This window comes from Terrapene carolina, unplaced genomic scaffold (assembly GCF_002925995.2).
Source record: "Terrapene carolina triunguis isolate 2854851 unplaced genomic scaffold, T_m_triunguis-2.0 Scaffold66, whole genome shotgun sequence".
Taxonomy (NCBI): Eukaryota; Metazoa; Chordata; order Testudines; family Emydidae; genus Terrapene; species Terrapene triunguis.
The window spans coordinates 71,146,636-71,167,823 of NW_020664417.1; positions in this window are offsets into that span (position 1 = coordinate 71,146,636).

Here is a 21,188-nt window from a genome sequence, read left to right on the forward strand (position 1 = left end):
CTCTCCTCCTCTGCAGGCCTGTGGAATCACTGTTAGCCAGTCAGCTAACTAATTAACCAACTAACCAGTACTAAGTATATACATGAAAAACCCTGTTACAAGAAATATACAAAACTGTGAAAAGCAAAATATAAGTGGCTCTTTTGCCATAATCACAGTTAAATCAGAAAGGAGTTGGTGAACCATGCTGGTTAAAACCAAATAACATTCAAGATGTACAACTAAAATGAAAGAAATTAGTTTTCCCTCCCAATTTCCTCTTTCTATAACTAACGGTGCCATGCTTCCCTATGTTAGAAAGTTAACAATAGGACCAACCTGCTGAAAAGCACTTCAGAGTTAGGGGGAAACCACCTGCTTTCTGATCCTGTGGCTAAGTGTCTCCCAACCCAGGAAGGTCACATGTCCCTTTTGTACAGCAGCTTCCCTGACTAATTGCCCTCAATGGAGTCCGAGTCCACCTACATGGAACCTATCGCATATACCCAAAACTACCACACTTCAATTCCAGAAACTTCTGGGCATGGAATGCTAATTGTGCATCTGCCTAGTTGCAATGACCCAGACAACTCACTTCTCTCTCCCGCTTCTCTCTAGAGCTCTTAAAAAGATATCTCCCTAATAGGCACGTGGGTTACCTAAGCTTTTTGGGATAGGGACTGTCTCTTACTATGTGTTTGTATAGCACCCAGAACAATGGGGCCCAATCTCAGATGGGGCTTTTTGGCACTACTATAAAACTACTAATAATAGTAGGTGTTTACAAAGATGCAAGTGTGCTGCATGGGTAGAACTGGGTGCTTCAATGGGCACAGAGTGGCATTTGCAAGTATAGTATGTAAATATTTCAACAGGAGGTACTCAAGAGTGAAGAAACAATTGCATACATTAGAAAAAGAACACAAAAACAACTGGGTGAGATTGGGGCTGACACGTGGTCATCTGTTTAAGTACTCAATTACAATCAAAATATAATTAGACCACTAATTGTATGCCCAAATTTAGTTGATGAATTTATATGTGTAATTATGATTTATTGAAACACACTGTGTTAGAAAGAAATGGAGAGCCAAGCACTGCAAGCTGAGGGACAGGCTTTATTTTTCATCTCTTTTGCATTAAAGCCACATAAAACAAATTTAAAAGATGGCCACAAAACACACACAGCTCTGCCAGATATACCCCTGTCCTGCTGTATAAAAGGCCACAGCCCCAACCCAGACACTTGTTTCTGTGCTCTTGTATAGGGCCCTGATCGTGCAGTCTGATTTGTGCAGGAAAATTCCTGTTCCATTGTGGGTCTGCATTGACTTCAGTTGAAATACATGCAGGATTGAGGCTTTTTTGCTCAAGTGTCAGCTGCTCAAAATGGCAAGATGGGTTTTTGAGACTGCAGCCATCCATTATTAGAAAGGTATTTTCTAGTGAAAGAAAAGCAAAAATTGTCTGAAACCAACCCCAATACTTTATATGCTGATTCTTTGGTCCTTCATCCACAACAAAACAGGTGCATGAGAGCCAGGGAGCCTATATCAACTCTTCAACTGGAGTAGCACCATTTCCTCTCCTTTTGTCTCATCTTGAGGTCAGATTTCTGAAATGGAGGAGCAGATGGAGCAGATGAAGATGGAGACAACATACAGGGACATAGAGCAGGCATACATCAAAAGAGGCTGCCCCAGTCCTTGAGTTAAGGAAGCTGGTCTCATGATGAGAGGGAACTCTATTGGAAGGGAAGGACAAAACAAACACCCCCTTACTTGGGAACTACTTTCCAATTGTTGCCTGTTATTGACTGTTTTGAGAAATAAATTTAAAGCATCAGTTCTATCCTTGTCTTGAGCCTCATTAGGATGAGTTAGACATCCTTGTTAGAAAGGTTAAAGGTTGTAAGCAGTAATAATTTTTATTAGTGCCTTTTATCATCTTCTTTCTAACTCCTCCAAAGTCCACAACAGATTGACCAGGGACAGATGTTTTCAGAAAGTCTATGTCATTGTTTTCAGGGCAGAATTATATGGGGATGGCCAATAATATTATACTAATTAATGTTGTGTCATTAATAATTTTGTCCTTTTTGCAGGCATCCTGATGTGTTGGTGTCTCTCAGTGTACTATCTCCACTATACATTTCTTTTCCCAACTCCAGGCCTCCAAGGAATAATATTCCTGTATAAAATGCCTGTAGCATCTCTCTAGTGCAGCATTCTAGCACATTTCTTGAGGATGTATATATGAGAAAATTCTAACTTATATGTTCAGGCATAGTTGCCCATAGCAGCTTTTCTCAGCCAAAATCTGAAGCACAGCTATGGGGCCTAGCTTGCTTCCACCAAGGCCAGAGAAAATGTCTAAAATACACTTCAGCCAAGTTCCAGAGAAGGAGAGGAAACCACTACTAAAATTTGCAAGTGAACCAGGTTTTGCAGAATTGAATTTGCATTGGCCTGCCTGTTCCATTGTACTGCCAAGTCAGGCAATGAGAAAGCAAGACTCTTGCCATCCAATCACCCTGTAGCCTAGGGGAAGTGCACTCATCTGGGAACAAGAAGACCATGAATTAAGGTCTAACCTTCACTGACCTGCTGTTCTATTTCTGTGAACTTCAAAGCCCTTATACTCTACCTTAGAAGCCAGTTAAGTATCATTCCCCATTTAACAAATAAGCCTGTGCAGAGAATGCACACAGTACTCTTTTATGTACTGGAAAGAATTAATTACATATTCAAAACTGGCCCAGCCTTGCTGCCCTTCAAATACCTGCACATCAGGCAAGAAACTGTGGTCCTTCTAATAAAAAAAATACATTAACCTCCTCCCTGCCAGCCTCTGTGATATACCCATCATACTGACCAATTTGTAACCAAGAGGATTGGTTAAAAATACCCAACATTGTTAATAATTATACAATACCATATATTTTCTCTCTCTCAGACACACACAATTTGCAGCTACATATTAGAACATAAGAATGGCCATACTGGGTCAGACCAAAGGTCCATCCAGCCCAGTATCCTGTCTAGCGACAGTGATCAATGCCAGGTGCCCCAGAGGGAGTGAACCTAACAGGTAATGACCAAGTGATCTCTCTCCTGCCATCCATCTCCACCCTCTGACAAACATATTAAATGCAGCATTATTATACCTACATCCCAGCTTTACCATAAGTATGTTTGTACAGTGCCTTGAAAACATAATATACCATTTCAATATTTATGAAATCTTATCATGATTGCTAATAGCTTAGAAGCCCTATTCTGTGGCTGGTTTTGTGTGACAGTACAGCACCTTGTAATTTTTACACAACATTCAGACTCTGAATATTATTTATCTTTGGCTCATTGGTGGGTTGAAGAGGTAAAATTCCTGCTAGCATAAAACATCAGCACTTTTTAATTACACTATTATGCGGTATAAGGTGGACCTGTGAGATGACCTACAAGAGGAAGTCAGCATTTTTTGAGTGAGCACCAGCAAAATTTTGCACTTGCTTTCTTCAGCCTTTTCTCCTCTTTCAAATGGATCAAGTTCCCTTTCTTTGGATCTTTAGCTTTTGTCCATTAGTTCCTCCCCAAAGACTATTTTATCAAACAAAGCAAAACACTTTAGAGAAGATTTTAGGTTCTTTCCAGAGTTATAGTCAATGCTTTGTTTATGTATTGTGATTATTTACTGAGTTAGCACTCCCCAAAGAAAAATCTGGGTAGATACCAGAAAAATGCTTTAGATAATTGCTACTTGGCTTGATCTCTTGGTATTTTGTGGTATTTTATGCAGTCTTAATGGCATCATCTGAGATTCTCTGGGTACAAAAACGTTTTAAACTGTGGTCCCTAATAAATTGTAAGGAAGCGATTTTCAAATCCCAATAGTAACTAGCTATGCTGAAAATATTTTAATGTCCAGACTGCTGTTCTTAATAACATCATAACAAATGGCTATACGAAACTTAAATCCCTGAGAAAGATTGGGCCAAGAGATCATGATCTCTGTAAGCCTAAATCTTTAGTACAATCAACAAGTGTTTCCATTCATTCTCTTTTCCACTTACTGTCTTTTGGTTACTAATAGATTGCTTGTAGTGCAATGCTTATTATTATTTGCCTTGTTTACATCCTGAGATCTTTACTAAGTATTGATTCTCTCTCAAAATATTGTTACTTTCTTAAACAATAGTATGGTCCTCTCAATTAGCTTCTTTTGGTGGCTTTGTTTGCAGAATACCTTTTGAAATAGTACTTTTTAGTACTCCCTATGTGTTTATTCTGAGTTTATACTAAGCTGATGGTGATAACTCTACATGTAAAAACTCAAAGGTCCAATAAGTTATTTCCTTGGTACAACTCTCTCAACTTTGTCTAAATAACTAAGAAAAATTCAAGAGCCATAAGCTGCAAAACTTTAAAAAGGCTTCAGTCTCATCTGCTTTTTTGCCAGTGATATTATATCCAAGTAAAACACTGTCAGCTTGTAAAAGATTCAGGACACAATCTGAGATTCTCTACATTTTGAGCCAGATAGTCAAGAAAATCCAACTATTCCATGGAGATGTTTTTAATAAGACACTGAGATAGTCTAATCGAATTATGGAATATTTCAAAACAAAACCAAACTGACACAACCAATATTTTTTCATTACTCGATATTATATAGGCATCTTTCTGGTGACCATTAAGCTTCGTCTATATATTTCAAAGCCTCAACCCTGTCATTTCAAAGTTAATGTTCACGTTCCATATACTAAGATAATATGAAAACAGTATTACTCTAAAATACCCTTTGTGATTTAAATTCATTGTTCTGTTTGAGGAGGGGCTGGCTAGACAGTTGATTATTAAAAATTTCTAAAAGTAACTGTGAGGTAAATTGTGCAACTTACAAAAAAAGTCAGCAGGCCAAATTCTGCTTTCATTTATTCGCTTGCAACCTCACTGACTTCAGTGTGTGAGAGCAGAATTTAGCCAACATATTAGTTTTTGGTAATCAATAATGTACATGTGGACCATGGGAAAAAGCTTAGCTGCTCTATATTTAGCCACTACACCTCTTTTCCTTTCCTTATCTTATCCTCTACCCTCAAACACCAGCTGCAAGTACATATTTGTCCATGTGAAAGTCTATGTGTGTGTGTGCTAGTGGAGAGTATCTCATCATAGATAGGAGTTGGCAAAGAAAGAGTACCACATTATTTTCCCACAAAGACAACTGTCACAGTATTTCCCAAGTGGCCAATCACTCTGTAGGGGACAGCTTCTTCTGTACTATACCTGCTTAACATAATTCATTAACTCTGTCAATTACCAGCTACTGCAGCAGCTTTTGTGACCGTGTTACACAACGTATGGGGTGCAATTCAGTTGTTTCCTGGCCTGATTTTCAAAGGTGCTCAGCACCCAAAATTCCCATTGTGTTTAATACATATTGTGGATTCAGAGCACCTTTGGAAATCGGACAGATGTCTGTAAGGGATGACTATACTTTCCTTGACAGTGCATTCATGAAGGTTTCATTGTCAAAATATTACTGCTAATTCTATTTTGGCATGTTTTTAAGATAAACATTCAGTTTCCTTTGCTCCCACCTTCTGACAAAGCACACCTGATTTTAGTCTCTCATTTGGATTTATGAAACTATTGTGGCAGGACAGTCATGTTCTTGGTTTCCTTGCACTTCCTTCCTATTCCTTCCCTCCCCAGCTCTTCCAGCAGTTAGAGACAGATTCTCAAAATGGTTTTAGCCTGGCCTCTATGTTTATGGATGGAATTTCTTGGGAATGCAGTTTTGCCTATGTAAATTATCATATGCTCAAAAGCTCCATTTTTAAACTCACAAAGGGCTTTTGCACATACTTGTGGTGAGACATCTATGTGAATTGTTATACTGGCAAATTATACACCTAAATCTCAGATTTAAAATGTGTAAATTATTAGATTAGATGTCTAACTACTTGGTTTGCATGTGGAAATCTAACACACATGCTAAAAAAACTGGTAAAAATTCAGAAGCCACTTTTGAAACTAAGAAAATCTGTATTTCCACAAGGAAAATCAAATGCCATCAACATTGACTGCCTGTAACAAAGAGACCCACAATTAGACAAAATGAAACATACTTTTCAGATCAATCTAGCATCAAGTATTCTGAAAGGGAACAGATGAATAAAAAAAATACAGAAAGTCATAAATACCTCCCAATTATTTGTTTCCTGGTCACTTCCCAAAAAAGAAGCAACAAATGTACAATATCTACTACTGCTGAAAGTAGGATCCCGCAGGTCAGATAATGGTTGCATTCTGTTGCTCTCCATTTTCCAAAGGTGGAGTCTGGAAAGTATCTTTTTCTGTGCTTCAACTTTCAAATGATGCCCTCCCAAATCCCTTTCCTGCTTTTCTCCTCATTGCTCTTCATTTTTGCTTTTCCATCCAAATCAGTATAGTTCCTTGGATTTTAGGGATGCAGCAGCTTGCTACTAGTATTGGTCATGGTAGTTTCTTTGATAAATCAGAGCAAGTGGCATTACCTATAGTCTCTTCCCATGCTAGGGCATGATGCAATGCAATATGAGGTTCCAGCACACCAATTAGCTTTAAAATACCATAAGATCATATTGAGAAACAGCTGATACCAATTGCCATATGCCACATTAATACCAAGACTGCCATTTAGCACACCCCTGGGAACAGTACTGAATTCCCTAGTACAGTTGGAATTTCACTGAATATGTATAAAGAAGGTCTCTATCGCTGTGTTCATCAGAGGGTTTGCAATAATTTTACATTGCCTTCTATAATCCTACATACATTCTCAATTTTATACTGCTGACTGGGTTGAGATTCTTTTTCAGTATTAGATGGACAATCATTTAAAGATAAATCTCTAATTGCAATGAAAATAAAAGCTTGCAATTCTCTGATGTGCCCATCACCTGAATTTTTGAATTAGTCCGGGGGGCAGGAGGGGTTGGGGAATTGCAATATACCATGAGCTAGTTCCATTCCTGAAAAAGCTGTTTGTTCATAGTCAGGTGTAGGATGAGGGGTTTTTTTTAAAATAAAAATGAACACTATGCAAACACCGGCTGACTCCTTTTTAATCTGTCAGCACATTCTTTACATCTGTGCATAAACATTATTATCATACACTCAGTGTGTTACTGCAAAAATTATCAGAGTCCTCAAAATGTACTCTCTGCAGCTTCCAGTGGAATACAACTTTAATGCATTAATGTGAAAACAAGCAAGCTTTAGGAGGAAAAAATAGGCTTTTCATTTTCACAGAAGATTAGCCAAGGTTTCCTTCACTATCATATATACATACAGGATAAATATTTTGTCTTGAGTACAATATTGTCTTATGACATACTTGGCCTTGGTAAAAATTTTCCACTTATTCACATAAAATATTAACTGTTGATGAAAAGACACAGTCAGACTTAGGAGGAGACAAGGCTATGGCATATCCTCAGAGATTTGTAAAGATTATCTTGCGAGGTGGGAACCTCTAAGTGTTTGGGTGTGCGTCTGTAGAAAAAAATTACAATCAGCTTTTTCATGTTTATAGGGATGACCTTTTATGTTATAGTATGATACTTTGAAGCACCATTATTTGTAATTGCTTTATACGCCTTCTGAGACCATTCAGTGTCTCATTTTGTAATATACAGTACCAAGGCACGTATGTTTGGTCAATGAATCATTTCGTGACTTTGTATTTATGCTAAAGTCTCAATAAGAGTGGTGGAAATGTTGCAGGTTTTTGTTTGTGCTTTTGTTTTTGTTTTTTACTGTCACTATTGCTGTATACCTAATGAGGTGACAGAAAGAATTAAAAATGACAGATTGTTTTGGCTGCAGTGGGGCCATCTGAGATATATTTTCCTATAATACAGCTCAATAAACCCAGCTTGTGTGAAGCCCTCTGTGTATGATTCATTGCTGCAGCAAGGGTACTCATGGAGGTTTAACGAGAGATGGTCTTGGGCACTGGAATTGCTGTCAAAAGACAACACTGGGGACTGCTGCCAGCACTGCTATATGAATTCACAGGGGGTTGGCCAGGCTACATAATAATATACATTACTCCTTAAAACATCTCATTGGAAGTTGCATTGGTTGGCTAACAGAAATACGCATTTCTGGCCAAACACCTTGAAAACAAGCAGCTTCCAGTCCCTAATGCTTGCAAAAGTGTGGTTGTCCCTTGTGTGGCCAGTCCCTCAACGCCTTAAGTCAATTATGTAAAATAAGCATCAGTGAGATTAAAATCAGACTCTAGGTCTGCAGTCTTAACATCCATGTGCCATTTTGCTGCCAAGTGTCTCGTAGAACAATAAAACATATCAGAAAAGATTCTTCAAGACAGAATGGTTAACAACAGGTGTTAGACTGATAGCCGGTATAATTAAGAAAAAAGATCTGTCATTTCACAGTCAGTGCAGAATAAATTCCAGATATCTGTGCGTAATCTTTCAAAGTACCTTTATCTCTAGAGCCAGTGAGGGTGACCACAGAATACCCTGAACCCAATTATGTACTTTCTGATTATCATATTTTTATTTCTCAAGACACAGGGCTAATATGAAAGATCAAAAAATATTTGAACCAGAGTAATTTCAAATGTCAAGAACTAGTTATTCTTACAACAAGCTTCCAGATCTTGACAATGTAAGCTGTTTGCTGTTTGGTTTGATTCCTCCTGGGGAGGGGAAATGAGGGACTAGGGGATTTAAAGTGACTTTGTACTGTGGAATCAACATATGCTATTGAGACCTGCAATTGACACCGGCTTTGTGGGTTTTTTTTTTTCTGAGAGAAACCTGAAGAGGCATTGCAGCCTGTCATGACCAGTGAATTTCTTTTTAAACCTGCAGACCAAAAGAATCTAAATAGGTAAGGGTCTGCAGGAAGGGACTGGGATGTCAAGAAAAGTAAAAAACCTAATAGATGAAAGTCACATAACAAATTCACCTCAGAATAGAAAGTAATTTTATCAACGATACAACAACAACAAAGGTGGGGAGGGGCCAGAGACTCTTTTATAAGGAACAGAACGTACACTATTGCTTTACAAACAATCCCCAGTTTGGAAAAGGATTCATGGGGGTATTCATTTTGCTCTTGTGATCCTTCATGCCCAAGGAAAAGAATAGTAATGTAAGGCTTGGTCTACACTAAACCCCCAAATCGAACTAAGGTACGCAACTTCAGCTGAAGTTCGAAGTACCTTAGTTCAAAACTTACCTCGGTCCACACGCGGCAGGCAGGCTCCCCCGTTGACTCCGCGGTACTCCTCTCGTCTAGCTGGAGTACCGCAGTCGACGGCGAGCACTTCCTGGTTCGACTTATCGCGTCCAGACAAGACGCGATAAGTCGAACCCAGAACTTCGATTGCCAGCCGCCGAACTAGCGGCTGGGTGTAGACATACCCTAAGAGAAAAACCAGTGGCTCCCCCAGTGGTGCTGTTATGCATGTAAGGCAAGTGTGGAAGCAGCTTCAAGACCCTCACCTCGTGGGCTGCACTGTGGAGAGGGGATGCCCTCGGGGCTTGATCGTCACAGATGCTGAGCACCCATAAGCACAGTTGGAGGCAGTGGGAGCTGTGGGGGCTCAGCACTTCTGAAAATCAGATGCTAGGTATTTGGATGAGAGAGGAAGCTGGTCCAGCTCTTCATTCTCCTGCTGGCTCAGCAGAGATGGTAAATTCCACCCTCTCAATGAGAGGAAAAGTGATGCAGCAGGAGTTGGAGCTAATTAAAAGAAAAAGCTCCGTAATGAAGAAGAAAGCTTTGTCTATGTATGAAAAACGTAGGGCTTTGGCCAATAACAAAAAAAAGGAATGTGAAAATAACTTTTCAAGGGGTTACCCATTTCTCCCACCCTGACCGTTTCACTTCGTAGTTATTTCAGTTACAGACAAACCAAGAAAATCATTACACACCAGTTTTGAAAAGTAACACAGAAGATGGAAAAATACTGCAAGTAATCATGCAAAGTAGTATTCTGAGAATAGCTTCAAGAGAACAAAACAAAACTGTTTTCACTGAGATCAATCGTGTTAGTTTTCTGTGGGGTTTGGGGGTATTTTTTTTTAGTTCTAATTATCAGTACCATGCAGGAATCACAGATTAGACACTATTGAAGCTATTTTTAAGTTTAGCGTATTGAAACCTGTTCTTTTCAATGAATCCGTTCAGAACAAATTCAGCTTTTAGATTGTGCAATATACTGCTCAGAGTATCCCTGAAACTGAATACTGAAAATGAAAAGACCACTGCCAGGAGCCCAGAGGTACACATGAACACACATTAAACCAGCCAAGCAGCATATCATTTGGAGATGGGCTGAGGAGGCCTATAGGTTAATTTTATAAAACTTTTGCTGTTTGGGTTTCATTTTGCAAACTCTATTTTGATCTGGGTTCCATTCCATCTGAACCACCGGAGTTTATGAGAGGGATGACAGAGAAAAGATTCTAGTTTTGGCGCTTCTCTATTGCCATTTGAAAATGGCCCCTGATTTTAGGGAACTATAGTACTGAAACATAGGGCAGACATTGAGTGAAAAGACTAAAAACAGTCATGGTACACCAGAGAAAGCTATCATTTTGACTTGTGGTGGTAAATTCTGGTGGGAAGGCATGCTAGGTAAACCAGGCTGTTATAGAAACTTGAGGTACAAAGGAGTGCTAGTCTGGGGGAGTAAGGGGAGGAAAAAAGAGATGGGCACTTTTGTTTTTTTTTAAATCCAGTCTATATTTAACAAGAGGGGTCTAGGAAAAGAGGCACAGATTAAAAGGGGGAAAGAGAATGAGAATGCTGAGGAATGTTGAGAGAAAGAAGAGAGTGTGAAGATGACTGCTATAGAAGGTGACTGAACAAAGACAGGAAACTAGGAATTTGCAGTTGTGGAATCCAATAAAAGGGGATGAGAGGAAGGGTGATGGAAGAACCTGGAGGACCAAGACTGACAAATATCCATAAAATCCTAAAACTGCTCTTCATGGCTCAAATCCTACTACTAAACCATTCCAGTATGTGTGTATGCACTTGTGCACACACACCCATATAAGTGCATGTGTATTTATTACACATGTATATACACAAATGCATGCATAGAGTGAGATATGGTTACAAGTAAAGAGGCATCCTTTAAAAATTGGATAGCAAATCATAGTGAGGAAAATAGAAAGGAACATAAGTCAAGTGTAAAAGTATAATAGGGCAGGCAAAGAAAGAATCTGAAAAGCAACTAGCTAAGGACATAAAAACTAACAAATTTTTAAAGTAGCCTGCCAAACAGTCAGTGCGGGCCACAGGACCATCAAGATGCGAAAAGAGCACTCAAGGAAGACAAGACCATTGCATGGAAGCTAAATAAATTCTTTGCAACAGTCTTGACTGCAGAGGATATGAGGGAGATCCCCACATAGGGTTGCCAACTTTCTAATTGCACAAAACTGAACACCCCTGCCCTGCCCCGCCCCTTCTCTGAGGCCCCGCCCTCCACTCACTCCATCTCACCTCCCTCTGTCGCTCGCTCTCCCCCACCCTCACTCACTCGTTCATTTTTAGTGGGCTGGGGCAGAGGGTCGGGGTTCAGGAAGGGGTGAGGGCTCCATCTGGGGGTGTGAGCTCTGGGGGGGCAGAAGTGAGGGGTTCACGGTGCAGGAGGGGGCTCCAGGCTGGGGCACGGGGTTGAGGTGTGGGCTCTGGGTTGGGGCCAGGGATGAGGGGTTTGGGGTGCTGGAGGGGGCTCCGGGCTGGGGGGGGTGGAGTTGAGGGGTTTGGCATGTGGGAGGGGGTTCCTGGCTGAGACAGGGGATTGGGGTGTGTGAGGGGGTACAGGCGCTGGGCTGGGAGTGTGGGTTTTGGGGAGGGGCCAGAAATAAGGGGTTCAGGGTGCTGGAGGAGGTGCAGGGGGTGGGTTATGGGAGGGTGTTTGGGTGTGGGAGGGCGCTCCAAGCTGGGGCAGGGGGTTGGGGTGTGAGCTCCAGGCAGCACTTACGTCAGGGGGCATCCCTGGAAGCAGCAACATGTCCCTTGGCTCCTAGGCAGAAGGGCAGTCAGGTTGCTCTGCGCAGTGCGCACTGCCTCCATGTGTAGGTGCTGCTCCCACAACTCCCATTGGCTGTGGTTCATGGCCAATGGGAGCTGTGGAGCTGGCGCATAGAGCCCCCCGTCCGTTCTTCTGCTTAGGAGCCAGTTTGGTATCGCCCTTCTGGGAGCCGCACAGAGCCAGGTAGGGAGCCTGCCAGCTCCGCCAACCGGACTTTTAACTGCCCAGTCAGCAGTGCTGACCAGAGCCGCCAGGGTCCATTTTCAACTGGGCGGTCTGGTAAAAAAACAGACACCTGGCAACCCTGGTGTCCCCTCTGCCGAGCTGTTCTCTTTAGGTGACAAATTCTAGGAACTGTACCAGACTAAAGTGTCAGTACACAAGGTTTTGGAACAAACTGATAAATTAAACAGTAAGAAGTTACCAGGACCAGATAGTATTCACTCAAGAGTAATGAAGGAACTAATACATATAATTGCAGAGCTACTAACTGTTGTATGTAACCTATCACAGAAATCAGCCTCTGTAACAGATGACAATATTTTTAAAAGGCTCCAGAGATGATCCTGGCAATTACAGGTCAGTAAGCCTAACTTCATCACCAAGCAAATTGGTTGAAACTATAGAAAAGAACAAAATTATCAGGCACATAGATTAACAAGATATGTTGGGGAAAAGTCAAAATGGCTTTTGTAAAGGGAAATCATGCCTCACCAATCTATTAGAATTCTTTGTGGGTGTCAACAAGTATGTGGACAAGGGTGATCCAGTTGATATAGTGTACCTGGACTTTCAGAAAGCCTTTGACAAGGTCCCTCACCAAAAGCACTTAAGCAAAGTTAGCTGTCATGTGTTAAGAGGGAAAGTCCTCTCATGAGTCAGTAACTGGTTAAAAGACAGGAAACAAAAGGTAGGAATAAATGGACAGTTTTCACAATGGAGATAAGTAAATAATGGGGTTCCCCCAGGATCTGTCCTGGGATCTGTGCTGTTCAACATATTCATAAATGATCTGGAAAAGTGGGGTGGCAAAATTCGCAGATGATAAAAAATTAGTCAAGATAGTTACATTCAAAGCTGACTGTGAAGAATGACAAAGGATTCTGAACTGGATGACTGGGCGACAAAATGGCAGATAAAATTCAATGTTGATAAATGCAAAGTAATGTACGTTTGTATGTATAGCTGGGATTATTTTTTTCCAAGTGATGGGTTTAAATTAGCTGTTACCACTCAAGAAAGCGAGTCATTGTGGATATATCTCTGAAAACATCTGCTCAAGGTGCAGCGGCAGTCAAAAAATGTTAACAGAATGTTAAGAACTATTAGGAAAGAGATAGATGATAAAACAGGAAATATCATAATGACAATATACAAAAATCCATGGTATGCCCACACCTAGAATATTGAGTGCAATTTTGGTTGCCCCATCTCAAAAAAAGATATATTAGAATTGGGAAAAGTTCAGAGAGGGGCAACAAAAATTATTAAGGGTAGAACAGTTTCTATATGAGGAGAGATTAAAAGACCAGGACAGTTCATTTTAGAAAAGAGATGACTAAAAGGGATATGGTAGAGGTGTATAAAATCATAAATGGTATGGAGAAAGTAAATAGGGAAGTGTTATTTACCCCTTCACATAACACAAGAACTAAGGGTCACACGATGAAATTAATAAACAACAGGTTTATAACAAAGATAATGAATTACTTCTTCACACAATGCACAGACAACCTGTGGAACTTGTTATCATGGGATGTTGTGAGGCTAAAAGTATAACTGGATTCAAAAAAGATTTAGATAAATTTGTGGAGGATAGGTCCACCAATTGCTATTAGCCAAGATGATCAGCGCCACAAGCCCATGCGCTGGATGTCCCTAAATCTCGCACTGCCATAAACTAGGACTGGATGACAGGGGATGTATCACTTGAAATTGCCCTGCTCTGTTCATTCTCTATGAATCTGGCTCTGGCCACTGGCACTGGATACTGGACTAGATGGACTGTTGGTCTGACCCAGTATGGCTGTTCTTATGTAGATGGATTCAGTTATACACCTTTAATAAGCAATTTGGGCTTTGATTGTCAAAGGAGCCTAAGAGATGTAGGCTCCCAACTCTATTGAATTTTAATCCCTTTGGCTTCTTTGTAAATCCCAGCTTCATACAGCATTGTTTAGATTAAATGCTGGTCTTTAATTGTGCATGTGTCTTGAGAGTTTAAGAAGTCACACAAATACATCGGGCCTTTCCCTTGGTGACAGTTTGGATCTATGTGATAGTCAATAAAAGAGCAAGATGCTGGTTGTATATACAGTAGTTTTACATTAAAATGTACACATTTTCAAATTTATTCAGGAGACTGAATTAGGCTTGTATAGCAAACAAAGCCTCCAAGAGGTTTGTACATTATTAATGAGACAGTAGAAGTACTCTACAATCAGCTTTCATCTAAATAAAGGTGATGATGTTTATCTGTACCCTTTGTATTCATTGTTGCCTTGAGTGCATAGTGCTTCCTGGTGGTATGCATGTTATCGATTTGCTGACTAATCTTTTTATCTGATCATTATAGATTGTAACTCTGCATCTATAACCTTTACACATACTGCTCTTGTGGTTAAATAAAACCAGATGCAAAATAATTAACATGTTCCCATATTGATATTTCCCTTCTAGCAAATAGTGTAAGCAAGACTTACATTTGACAACTAGAAGCAGTATTTTTAGGGAAAGGTGTAAATAGAAGATGAATATACAATCTTTAGTTCCTTAATATAAATTACTCAAGAAGAAATAGTATGTTGCCTTGGGGAAATCAACAGCTTCTTCAATTGGATTGCTTCTGTCACTGCATGGACACAGTCTTGTTTGATGTCCTCCTACCATTTGTCTTGTATGGAGTCTTTTATCTAAATCCAAAGCAATGCAGTCTTCACTGCTGCAATTTAATAATGGCTCCACAGGAGCTGTCATCCACAGTTTGCTATTCATCTTGTGAAGCCTTTGAGTTTTCAAAGTACCAACTAAGGTTGGTATTTCAATGCTGTGGACAGATCACTTAAGGCTCTTTTGTGTGTTCAAAACAGGTCTAAATTGAGGATCAGCAGATATTGAAATACCCACCTTATTGTGCGTGGGTGCCAAAGATACCATGAAAATGTCAGTAGGTAATTAGATAATTTGACCCACCTTCTACCTGAGAAAGTATGACACCATGGGTTTGAATCAAGATTTGAATCAGTACCAGCATTGTCTGGAGGGCACAAACCCCACTTAAATAAAGGAAAGAAAGACAAAAGGAGGAGAGTGTGAATGGGGGGGAGGGGAAATGGAAATGGCCATTGGTGATATCAGGAAGTGAAGAATTATCATGTGACAAAAGCTTGGAGTCTAGAGTAAGAAAAGCCTTTATATAACTTTCTTCCAATGTTTCCTTTCTAAGGAAAATTGGGATAAATTATTTATTCCATTCTATTCATCTTCTTAGTACTCAATCCATTAGTATGTATGCAGCATGATATGGCAAAATGCTCATATAGGACAAATATGGATATGGTATTCAGAGTCCATCTTGGCACAGAGTAGATGGGTAGAAAGGAAGGAGAGGAAATGTGGTAGAAGTTGTGGCTGTTACACAGCCCCCCTTAATCTACATCACTAGGACTATGCACTGCTTAAATCCAATTTTAAAAGCTTTAGCAGTGTATAAATCTACTGTTGACCTTCTGCATCATGGTGAATTTCACCCTTAGAGACTATGGCCAAGAAGCCATACAGGTACCTAGCTAGAATCCTAGTATGCCCATTCCCTGCATGGTATTGTAGAGGTAGCTCACAGACAGCAGGGTTCCAGAACACAACGGAGGTGTGTGAGCTCACTTTACCTCCTGCAGCTCCTTCTTGTGGAGCTGAACTGTATCAGTTCCACTGCCAAGGGCCCATCACAATGGCAGAGACAGGGGCTAAATTTACCCCATATTGACTGAACAGGTAGCTTCTAAGATACTCAGGCATTCCTCCTACATTCTTTAACCTCCTGCAGTCTAGTTTAAATGCTAGTCCTCTCTTATTAAGTGCTAGTATTGAAAAAAAGCATAAATATACCAGAAGCTCCTGGGTTAACCTTATCTCTGACCCTTTTATTATTCTAATTAAATATAATCACAAGATGTATTTTCTTTTCTTTTTAAAAGAGGTTTGCAATCTTTTAAAAATTACAAGTGAATCAGTTAAGCATTAAAAAAGTAAAATATAGATATAAAATTATCCAGACACAGTGATATAAAATAGAATCTAAATTGAGCATATTTCAGCAGCATTGGGAGACCTCACCCCAGAGCTAATAATGTAATAGATCTATCTCACCAACAACTCCAAAGTTGCAACAGAGTTTTATCCACAAAGGAGAGTTCTCTGGCCTACTTTATTAAATACCTTGGAGGACTCTGTCTGTACCAGCACAGCTGAACAATGCAATTTATTAAGATCACTCTTCTTACTTTTCCTACTTGAATTTTAGCCATTTTGTATCAAAAACATTTATAAATAAAGCAAACAGGATAAATAAACCTCATTTAAAATATCTGTCCCTCATAAGATACACTAAAAAAAATCCTAGCATTGATTTTCTCATTATTATTTATATAGCAGTATATATTATATAGTAGGTGTATTTATTCACCTGGCTATTTTGCCATGATGAATAAGGTGAGTTGTATTGATAATGACAGATGGGGGGATTTCAAAAAAGCTAGGAGGAGAGTTGAACAAATAATGAAAATGATATCCATTAAATATAATGATTAAACATTTAACAAAATGAATTGAAAATGAATATAAATATATTACAGTGTATGTGTGTGTGTATATATATATACACCTACTATATAATATATACTGATATATATATATATGAAACTAATTGAAATCTTATTTCATAAACATGTTGCACTGAGTTGGGATAACAAGTAGTAGGGAGGAGATAGAGTAAGGAACGTCATGGGTTCCAGCTACCCATTCACACAGTTTACACAGTTCGAGCACATTCTGGTGGCTCAATTAATTATTTTTTTTAGTAATAGTTTACATCTGTGTGTGTGATTGAAATACAAGATTTTACATACCGTAGAATAAAAAAATCATGATAACATTTTACTAGCTCTAGTTTGGATATATAAAACAAAGACGGGAAACATAAAGTATACCATTGTACCATCTCCCTGATATTGTACATGAGCAAAGTTCTGCTCTATGTAATCTAGGATTGCATAAAACGAAGGGTAGAAGCAAAACTACCATCACTCAAGCTACTTTCAGAGCCTAGCTGACATGTAACTGAATTGCAACTATCCATCACATCATTGAAAAATGCAGAGAGTACAATCACCCAGTGTCCATGTGTTTCATTGATTACTCCAAAACATTTGATACCATCCAACATGACCCTCTTTGGAGGATACTGTCAGATATGGGGATTCCAAGCACTTCATTGAACTCATCACAAGTGTCTACCTCCAAAAACAGCAGTAGGCAATAGTGAGTGGCTTCTACTGGGCAGGATGTGAGACAAGGGTATATTTTGTTCCCAAGCCTCTCATATAGATGCAGAGTTTATTATGAGACAAGCCTTGGAGGGTTTTGACAAAATGGAAGGAATTGGGATTTCCATTGGTGGACACTTTTTAACTGGCCTCAGATATACTGATGACATGATGCTCTTTACCACAGCCACCAATGCAATGCAATAAATGTTGGAGTTTGTAGAAACAGTGAGGAATATGGACTATTCCTGAATGAGATGAAAACAAAATGCATGTACGTTGACATGACTAAAAAAAAGCACAGGATGCAAGCGGACATCAAGATTAACGTATAAGCTGTAGAAGCAGTAGATAAATTTAATTATATGGCATCATATAAATCCAACCAAAGAGGCTGTTCCAAAGAAATCAGAATAAGATCAGGGATGGCTTGCTCAGCTATGGAAAATCTATTTTGCATGGAGAGTAGCTATATAATCCAGATAACTTGCACTCAAAAGTCCTTAAAGAACTGGCTGAGGAGATCTGGCTCATTGATGTTCATCTTTAATACATTTTGTAATACCCATGAAATTCCAGAAGACTGGAAGAATGTCACTATTAAAATAGAGCAAGTAAGATGACCTGGGTAACCCTAGGCCAGTTAGCCTGGCATTGGGTGACCAGATGTCCCGATTTGATAGGGACAGTCCTGATATTTGGGGCTTTTTCTTATATAGACTCCTATTACCCCCACCCCTGTCCTGATTTTTCACACTTGCTGTCTGGTCACCCTAGCCTGACATCAATACCAAGCAAAATAATGGAAAAGCTGATATGGGATTCAATGAAAGAATTAAAGGATAAGAATACAATTAAGGCCAGCCAACTTGGTTTTATGGAAAATTTGTCACACAAACCTGATTTTATTCTTTGAGGAGATTACAAGTTTGGTTGATTAAGGTAACTGCATTCATGTAATCAAATTTTGTAAGGTGTTTGACTTAGTACCACATGACAGTCTGATTTAAAAAATTATCATTATACAATATCCATAAAGAACATGTTAAATGGATTAAGAACTGGCTAACTGACAGATCTCAAAAAGTAGGTGTCAATGGCAAATCATTAGATGGGGGTATTTCTAGTGCAGGGGTGGGCAAACTTTTTGGCTCAAGGGCCACATCTGGGTATGGAAATTGCATGATGGGTTATGAATGCTCATGAAATTGGGGGTTGGGGTGCAGAAGGGGGTGAGGGCTCCAGCTGGGGCCAGAAATGAGAAGTTCAGGTGGCAGGAGGGGGCTCTGGGCTGGGGCAGCGGGTTTGGGTGTGTGGGGAAGGTGTGGGCTCCAGCTGGGGGTGTAGGTTCTGGGGTTGGGTTGGGGATGAGGGGTTGGGGGTGCAGGAGGGTGCTCTGGGCTGGGACTGAGGGGTTCAGAGGGTGGAAGGGGGATCAGGGCTATGGGTTGGGGCATGGGAGGGGGTCAGGGGTGCAGGCTCTGGGCGGCGCTTACCTCAAGCAGCTCCCAGAAGCAGCGGCATGTCCCCCCTCTGGCTCCTACATGGAGGCGCGGCCAGGCGGCTCTGCATGCTGCCCCGTCCACAGGCGCTGCCCCTGCAGCTCCCATTGGCCGTGGTTCCTGGTGAATGGGAGCTGCGGGGGCGGCACTTGGAGCAGGGGCAAAGTGCGGAGCCCCCTGGTTCCCCCTACGTGTAGGAGCCAGAGGGGGGACATACCTCTGCTTTCGGGAGCTGTGCAGAGCCACAGCACATGTGGAGCGGGGCAAGCCCTGGACCCCTCTTCCCAGCGGGAGCTTGAGGGACAGATTAAAACATCTGAAGGTCCAGATGTGGCCCCTGGACCAGTTTGCCCACCCCTGTTCTAGTGGGATTCCTCGGGGATTGGTACTAGGCCCAATGCTGAGGCTCTTCAACATTTTCATCAATGATCTGGAAGTAAATTTAAATTCACTGCTGATAAAATTTTCAGATGACACAAACATTGGTGGACGGAAAATAATGAGGGTGACAGTGCAGTCATACAGAGAGATCTGGATCATTTAGTAACAAAATGTGTTTTAATACAGCAAGATCATATATTTAGGAGCAAGCAACGCAGGCCATACCTACAGAATGGGGCACTGTATCCTGCAAAGCAGTGACATAGGGGAAAAAATGGACAAGCAACTCGACATGTGTTCAGGGTGATGCTGTGGCCAAAAGGGCTAATATGAACTTTGAATATATACACAGGGGTTTGGTGGATAAGGGTAGAGAGGTGATTTTTACCTCTGTATATGGACTTGATGAGACGAATACTGGAATATTGCATATAGTTTTGGTGTCTGCATTTTAAAACGGATGTTGAATAATTGGAGATGGTGCAGAAAAGAGGCACAAAAAATGATTCAAGGACTGGAGAAAATGCGTCACAATGATTTAAAGAGCTCAATCCATTTAGCTTATCAAAAGGAAGATTGAGAGGTGATTTGATTACAGTGTCTAAGCACCTTCAAGGGGAGCAAATGCCAGGTACTAAAGGGCTCTTTAATCTAGTGGAGAAAAGCAAACAAGAACCAGTCTCTGGAACCTGAGCAAGACAAATTCAAAATGGAAATAAGGCACACATTTTTAACATTGAGGGTGATTAACCATTGGAACAAACTACCTAGGGAAGTGGGAGATTCTCCATCTTTTCATATCCAGAGAGGATGCCTTTCTGAAATATATGTTAGCCAAACACAAGTTATGCTTTAGTCAAAAACAAATTACTGCTTAATACAGGGGAAAATTAATGGCCTGTGAAATTCAGAAGGTCAGACTAGATGATCTAATAGTCTCTTCTGGCTTTAAACTCTATGAATCAATTAATATTATCTTCAATACAGTATCTTGGCTGAGGTTTTTTTGTGGGGGGGGGGCGGGCGTTCAAATACCAAAATTTGCCATACCAAGTAATATAATCACTTGATTTTGGGGCTCTGAACCCAAGTGAGTGAGTGCAGAATAGGACCCCCCTTCCTGTTCTAATTTAAATTTTTATTTTTTATTTATACAAGCTCTGAAGGTGGTAATCTTGCTTTTCATTTATATTTATATCTTTTATATATGGCTGCACCTAGAATAATCTTTGCTTAGCCTTCTGATGCTATTTCTCTTCTCCAACAGTCTGCTCCCAACCTCATTCCTGATTCTTAATTATAAATAAATTGTAAGCTCTTCATCTTCCTGTGTATTTGTGAGGCACTACGAATATGTAAAATACTAGCAAATTAATACAAAATGATAATATGCTGTTTTGGAAATGGGTTTTTTCTTTTACTCCCAGGTTCAAACCTTGTTTTCCCTACAGTCCAGAGCAAATATGAAATTAAGGGTTAACATGGAAAATAGTGACAGATATTAGCAACATTAAAGCAGAACAAACAGTTAAATTGTAATCCAGGAGGACTAAGTGTAAAGAAAAAGCCTAATTTATATGATACAACGGACCTGGTCTGCTGCCAGGGTGAAATTCACCCCTCTGCAGAGGGCCTAGCACACAGTCTATTCAAATCCCATGTAAACCTTATTTTGAGGGCTTAAGTGGGATTCAAGTGGCACATAGCC